Raw genomic sequence first — 7,787 nt, 5'->3', positions numbered from 1 at the left:
CTGGAAACCAAATCACCTAGTACACTTTTCATTTTGCTTCTTTCACTGGACATTGGGAAGTTACTGTATAGTTGTATCAATGGTTTGTTGGGTTTTGTTGTTGTCTTTTTTTTTTTTGTCTCTTTACTTGTGTTTTGGTTTTTCAAGACAAGGTTTCTCTGTGAAATAATCCTGGCTGTCCTGGAACACACTCTGTAGACCAGGTTGGCCTCAAACTCACAGAGATTCTTCTGTCTCTGCCTCCCGAGTGCTGGGATTAAAGGCTTGTGCCACCACTGTCCGACTAGCTTGTTGTTCTTGTTGCTGATTAGTAGCCTGTATTTGTCTTTTGGTAGAAATTAGAGTTACTGATAGTTTAGGACAATTTTAAGAGTTGCTGTGGCATCCTCATACAAGTCTATTTGTAGAACTATATGTTCACGTCTCTTATACAAACGCTTAGATGATAAGCAGATGAGTCACATCATAAGTAAATGCTGTTGTTTGAACCTAAGATGTTCTCAGAAGTTTCATACAGTAAAGGCTCCATTACCAGCTTTGTGGTATCATAAGGGCTCTGACCCCATCAGGGGACCAAGCCATTTCTGACTTATAGTTAAGGGGCCTGTTAGGTGGGCATAGTTGGAGGAAGTAGGTCACTGGGGAATATGACTCGGAAGGGTATCTCTTGCCCTGGCATCTTCCCCTCTCTGTTTCCTAGCTGTCATGAGGTGAGCGGTTTCCCTCCATCATGCCCCTACCCCCAGGATGCCTCAGCCCACTACAGGTGTAAGAACAACAGTGCCTCTGGCCATGATTAAGTCTCTGAAACTGGGAATCAAAAGAACTTTTTCCTCTGTTAAGTTTCTCCTGTCAGGCATTTTGTCATAAAGAGACAGAGTATGTATTTCATCTTTTCACAAACCACCAAGCTGTTGCCCAGTATCATCACTGCACTGGTAGTGCTCTGCACCTCTGCCAACAGCTGCGAAGGTCAGTCTTAGCATTTCTCTATATGTACAGTGATAACTTACTTGAATGTCTTTTTATATATCTGGACAGGCATTTATTCAGATGTTTTCTTCTCTCCCTCCCTCTTTAAGAATGTGTCTGGTGCCAGGCAGTGGTGGCGCATGCCTTTAATCCCAGCACTGGGGAGGCAGAGGCAAGTGGATCTCTGTGGGTTCGAGACCAGCCTGGTCTAAAAAAGCTAGTTCCAGGACAGCCTCCAAAGCCACAGAGAAACCCTCTCAAAAAAAAAAACAAAAACGTATCTGGTAGCATCTAGGCACTGTATTTGAAAAAGAGGCTGTGGGTGATGCTATGTCCTACTATGTCCTAGTGTTACACTGGCAGACAGATGGAACACGGTCAGGTCATCCTGGCCTAGTTAAGGATGGGCTTCAGGCTTTGGGCAGGTTGGCTGCCCCTTGGTGTGTGCTTACTCCTACCTGCAGTCTCCTAGCACTGGGAGCCAGTCCTAATTAGAGGTTTCTTTTTCTTTAAAAATATCCCTGTGTGTGTGTGTGTGTGTGTGTGTGTGTGTGTGTGTGTGTGTGTGTGTGTGTACAGCCATGATGCCTCTGTGGAGGTCAGAGAACAACCAATGAGAACTTTCTGTTTCTCCTCACTCTATGTGAGTCCTGGAGATCAAATTCAGGTTCCTGGGCTTGGTGACAAGTTCCCTCACACTGTCTCACCAGCTGCATTATCCTTGTTATCGTTGTGACAATACACCTGAGAAAACAGCAAGCATTTATTTTGGCTGGTGGGTTCAGAGGTGTCCATCCATGGTCCCTTAGTTTCATCCTTTTGGGCCTAGTGTGAGGCCGATCACCCAAGCCATGGTAGACAAACAGTTCACATGGCAGAGATAAAAGGCCCCTGGGGCTTGCTGGCTAGCCAATCAGCTAGCTCCAGATTTAATGGCAGATCTTGTCTTATAAAATAAGGTACAAGTCAATTAAGGAAAAAGCCTATGCCAATCTCTGGCCTCCACACACTTTTCTCCAGAAGAATAATATATATATGAGACAGGGTCTGTCTATATAGTTCTGGATGGCCCCAAACTTACAGAGATCCTCTTACCTCTGCCTCCTGGGAGCTGGGATTAAAGATAACCACACCTAGCCCTGCTTTTTATAATATATGTATAGGACTGGAGAGATGGCTCAGCCATTAAAGGATAGGCTCACAATCAAAAATATGTGTATAGTCAGGTCTGGGAGTGTAACTCAGTTGATAGAGTATTTTCCCAGCATGCACAAAGCTCAGGGTTTGACCCACCCCACCCCCCAACCACCACATAAACCAGGCATGGATTCAGTACTCCAAAGGTGAAAGTCAGACCATCTGAATTTCAAGGTCATTCTCCACTTTATAAATTCAAGTAAGTTTTTTGTTTGTTTGTTTTGGGGGGGATTTTTTTGTTTTTTGAGACAGGATTTCTCTGTGTTGCTTTGGAGGCTGTCCTGGAATTTGCTCTGTAGACCAGACCTACCTCAAAATCACAGAGATTCGCCTGCCTCTGCCTCCCGAGTGCTGGGACTAAAGGTGTGCACCAAAATTCAAGTAAGTTTAAGGCCAGCCTGGAAACAGAAGATCCTGCCTCAACATAAATATTTCTATATTGCCATCATAATCTTGTTTTTAATAAACCATGCTATTTTCTTAATTCATCAAATATGCAATTTTTAAACATCAAATCACCATATGGATGATTGGTTTATTTATTCATCCATTTATTTATTTTGAGACTTGTATTCCATTTGGAGCTGAGGCTGACCTTGAACTTCTGATCCTCCTGCCTCTACTTCCTCAGTGCTGGGATCACAGGCATTTGCTACCACACTGGCTTAGGCAGTGCTGGGGCTAGAAACCAGGGCCCCAAGCATACTGATCAAGCACTCTACCGCCTGAGCTGCAACCCCCCTTCTTTTTACTATTATTTTTTATCTTATTTGTTTTCAGATAGGCTCACTCTGTAGCTCAAGCTGTCCTTGAACTTGAGTCAACTCTCTGACTGAGCCTCCATGTGCTGGAATTAGAGCCATGAGCTAACATACTCGGGTTGTAAATGTCTTTTTTTTTTCTTTTTTTTTTTTTTTTTTTTTAAGGCCGTTAGGGACGCAGGCAGGGCAGGGTACCTGCAGGCCCAGCAGCCACCGGGGAAGGAGCAGTCTCCACAGCAGGACACCAGCCTGGAAGTAGTGGCAAAGCCCCTGAGAGTGTGTTTTGTGGGCTCTGGGAACTGGGGATCGGCTGTTTGAGAAATCATTGGGAGCAACACCAAGAACACGAAGAACTTCGAGTCCACGGTCAAGATGTGGGTATTCGAAGAAATGATCATCGGGAGGAAGCTCACAGATATCATTAACAATGGCCGTGAAAACATGAAGTGCCTGCCTGGACACAGGCTGCCAGAGAATGTAGCGGCCACCCCGAGCCTCAGCCAGGCTTTGCCTGATGCGGACCTGCTGGTTTTTGCTTCCCCACCCCAGTTCCTTTGAACCACCTGTGATGAGACTGCCAACATAGTTCCCCAAGAGGCCCTGGGCCTCAGCCTCATCAAGGGCATAGATGAGGGCTCCGGGGGCCTGAAGCTGGTCTCTGACATCATCCGAGAGAAGGTGCACATAGATGTCAGCGTGTTGATGGCGGCCAACATAGCCAATGGGGTGGCCGACGAGCAGCTCTGCCACCATCCGCAAGGTGCTGCAGAATGGCCTTCTCGTCAAAGAGCTGCAGACCCCCAAATTCCAAGTCACTGTGGTAGAAGACTGGGTGGAGCTGTATGGGGCTCTAAAGAACATAGTAGCCATGGGAGTCAGCTTCTGTGACAGCTGCTGTCATGAAGACAGCCCCAAGGCCGCTCGCTGTCATCTACCTGGGTCTCATGGAATTGATTGCTTTTGCCAGGACTTTCTGTAAGGGCCAGGTGTCTATGGCCACTTTCCTGGAGAGCTGTGGGGTGGCTGATCTTGTCAGTACCTGCTATGGGGGATGGAGCTGCAAGGTAGCCGAAGATGATTAAGGAACTGGAGGAGGAGAAGCTCAATGGACAGAAGCTACAAGGACCACATACCTCTGCCCAGGTATACCGCATCCTTAAGCCGCTGCACAAGTTTCCACTGCTGGTAGTTGTGTATCAGATCTTCCATGAGGGCAGACAGTTGTCCAGATGATCTCATGTCTGCAGAACCACCCAGAGCACAGGTAAAAGGAGCAGGGCACTGGGCAGCTCCACCTGGTCCATCTTAGGATCACATGGAAACCAGGACATAACAGTGAGATATTTGTCTGGCTTTCTCCCATCTTGGATGTATGTGAATTACTATGGCTTCATTTTTGGATCATGAGAGACAAGTCGTTGACTGATGTATTGGGTAACAACTACACATACACAATGAATATGAAAAAAACAAAGCAAAAAAAATATATATATAGCTTGGTAGATTGAATCAGGATTCTAATAAGGTTCGGAGTTGTTTACCTTGTATATGTATGTGCATGTTTGTCTGTGTGAGGAAGCATATTGGTTGGCCTTTGTGGGTGGGGCATGTGTTTACATACGTGTGTGTGTGTGTGTGTGTGTGTGTGTGTGTGTGTAAGAATTTGGGTTATCTGGACACATCAATTTTCTGGCTTCATTTCTGTCATGAGAGACGTTCGTTGGCTGATGTACTGGGTAGCAGCTATACATAAACAACGAATGTGAAAAATGTTCCCCATGCCTTACTGGTCTCCCCATTCTAACCAATGTCCTCCCTGGGGAAGGACATCTTCCCTGGAGGACGCTTGTGTGAACTCAGCAGTTGAGCCATTCCTTCAGTGTCTGAGTTTGCTGGGTGGTTGTATTAGATCGTGTTGTCAGCTTGACACAAGCTAGAGTCACCTGGGAAGAGGGGACCTCAGCTGAGGAATTGCCTGCATTGGATGGGCAGACAAGTCTGTAGGGGCATTTTCTTAATTGATGATTGAAGTGGGAGGGCCATCCAGGGCAAGTAGTTCCCGTTTATATAAGAAAGTAAGCTGAGCAGGCTGTAAGGACCATGTAGGTAAGCAGTGTTCTTCCATGGTTCCCGCCCTGACTTCCCACAGGGAGGAACTGTAATCAGGACGTATAAGCCGAAGAAATGCTTTCATCCGTCATTTGGTTCTGGTCAGTGTTTTATCACAGCAAACAAGGACAGAAGTTGGTACCAGACACAGACTATTGCTGTGACAGACCTGACCACGTTGTTTTGGGGAGAATGGTGGAGATACTTGGAACTTTGGGCTGGAAAAGCCATTGAATGCTCAGAGCTTAGAAAGCAATGCTGAAGACAATGGAGGCCTGCCTGTGACAGTTCAAAGGGAAGCAGAAACTCCATTGGGCTGCTGTGTGATATTTTGAATTAAGAATCTGTGGTTCTGGCCAGGCAGTGGTAGTGCACGCCTTTAATCCCAGCACTCGGGAGGCAGAGGCAGATAGATCTCTGTGAGTTCAAGGCTAGTCTGGTCTACAGAGTGAGAACCAGGACAGCCTCCCAAAGCTACAGAGAAACCCTGTCTCAAACCCCCCCCCCAAAAAAAACCCAATAACAACAACAACAACAAAAATTTGTGGTTCGGATCAGCTTGGTCCGGAGTCAGCTGTGATTGACAGGAGAGCAGCCCACTGGAGAGAAACTTTTGCTTTACTGGGACCATCTAAGAAATGGAGCAAGAAGGCATGTGCATCACTGGGTAGAATCTTCTGAAAAGTACTTCCTCAGGGTCAGCACACAGATGCCGTGATGCAGAAGGGGCCAAGGCTGCGTCTCTAGCTGGCAGTTCAACTTGGTAATGTGTGGGAGTCTCCCATACACTATCGGTTCTGAAGATGAGACGGGGTCGTGGCGAGCAGCTGAGGCTTGGCACCATGTGGCAGTATCAGAGTCCCTGAAGAGACCAGGAGAGGCCACTGGTGGGCACAGTGGAGAGCCAGCATATTGTAGAAGTTAGCACAGGAGATGATCGCCAAGGATGGTGGTGGTGACATTTGTGCATGCTACAGGAGGCAGCAGTAGAGAGATGGGGCTCTCCAGACGTCAGACACTGAACTGTTCAAAATGGCTGCTTTGATCTCATCTCGACTGTTTATTCTTCCCTCCTAGAATAAAAAGTATGTTAACTTTATTTAATAGGAGCCCAAAGTTAAGAGACTTTTGGTATTATAAGAGACATTGAACCTTTACAAAGTGTTGAAGTTTTTAAAGACTGTGGGCTTTTTCTTTCTTTTTGAGACAGGATTTCTCTGTGTCGTGTTGGCTGTCCTGGACCCAGGCTCTGTAGACCAGTCTGGCTTGAACTCAGAAGTATGTCTGCTTCTGCCTTCTGAATGCTGGGACTAAAGGAGTGTACCACCATGTCTAGCTATCTGTGAGGCTTTTAAAGTTGGATTATGTTTTTTGTTTGTTTGTTTGTTTTCTTTCTGTTTTTTTTCTTTTTGGTTTTTTTGAGACAGAGTTTTTTCTGTGTAGCTTTGGAGCCTGTCCTAGAACTAGCTCTGTAGACCAGGCTGGCCTCGAACTCACAGAGATCTGCCTACCTCTGCTTCCCAAGTGCTGGGATTAAAGGTATGTGCCACCAACATAGAGAACTATGTTTTTTTTTTTTATACTGTGATATTAACATGAAACATTGGGGGTAAACAAGAAAGGAAATGTTATAGTTTAATCGTGATATGTTTGTGTGCTAGCTGACAAGGGGTCAATTGTACTGGTTAGTTTTTTTTGTCTATTGAACACTCAGAGAGAGGCAGCCTTAATTAAGGAATTGCCTCCATAGAATTGGCCTGTGGGCATTTATGTGGAGTATTTTCTTGATTGCTGGTTGATATCAGAGGTCCCAGCCCACTGTGGGCCATAGCTACCAGAGAGATGGTCCTGGATTGTATAAGAAATGAAGATGAGCAAGCCATGAAGAGAAAGACAAAGTCAGTAAGCAATGTTTCCTGCTTCTGCTCCTGTTTGAGTCCTTGCCCTGATTTCCCTTTATGACTGACTACAACTATAAGCTGAAATAAGCCCTTTCCTCCCCAAGATGCTTTTGGCCATGGCGTCTATTCCAGCAATAGAAAGCAAACAAGGGCAATGGTCCCAAACCTTTGATTGCCTTCTCTGTTCTTCTTTTATTGATACGAGAGAAGGAGGAAGCAGGGCTCTTGGAGTTCTCCATCCTCCCACTCCAAGACGTACCATGGTTAAGTGCAGTCAAATTATTTCCTAACCGTTTTCTTCTATCCTAGCATGCCAGACCCACTGGCCACACAGCATGGTGTGGGTAAGTGCCTGTAGGTGGAGGAGGGGTGGATTGGTGCAGTAATAGATTGCACTTCTCTGCAGCTGTCCTTGCAGGTAACTGCTTATCAGGCGATGAGACAGCTCCCACGCCAACAGTGAAACTTCCCCGGTGTCCATCAATCACTGTGGCCAGACTGTCTTGATGAGGAACAAGGGATGGAGGTGTATTGGTTGAGTGTTTGGGTTTCTTAGTCTGGCACACTTGGGCTTCAACACAACTTCACCATTTACCACTGAGCCATTTACACCCTGAGCCAGTCACTCACCTCTCCAGAACACCAGGCCCTAACAGCATGGACCTTGCCTAGGCTTGGAAAAGGGTGTTTGCAGGCAAGATTAAGTTAAGGATATTAGCACAGGGAGACTACTCTGGATTGCCCAGGTGGGCTCTACATGTCACACAGAATGGCCTTGAAGGAGACACAGAAGGGGAATCATACGTGTGTGTGTGTGTGTGTGTGTGTGTGTGTGTGTGTGTGCGCG

The 7,787-nt window shown here is 46.3% G+C and overlaps 1 pseudogene; it reads left to right on the top strand.

Annotated features, from left to right (window-relative positions):
- The first annotated feature begins 3,164 nt into the window (after positions 1–3,164).
- LOC127235625 (glycerol-3-phosphate dehydrogenase 1-like protein) lies at positions 3,165–7,447 on the top strand (annotated as a pseudogene).
- The last annotated feature ends 340 nt before the right edge of the window (positions 7,448–7,787 follow it).

This window comes from Phodopus roborovskii, unplaced genomic scaffold (genome assembly GCF_943737965.1).
Source record: "Phodopus roborovskii unplaced genomic scaffold, PHOROB, whole genome shotgun sequence".
Lineage (NCBI taxonomy): Eukaryota > Metazoa > Chordata > Mammalia > Rodentia > Cricetidae > Phodopus > Phodopus roborovskii.
This window is presented reverse-complemented; position numbering and strand designations above follow the sequence as displayed.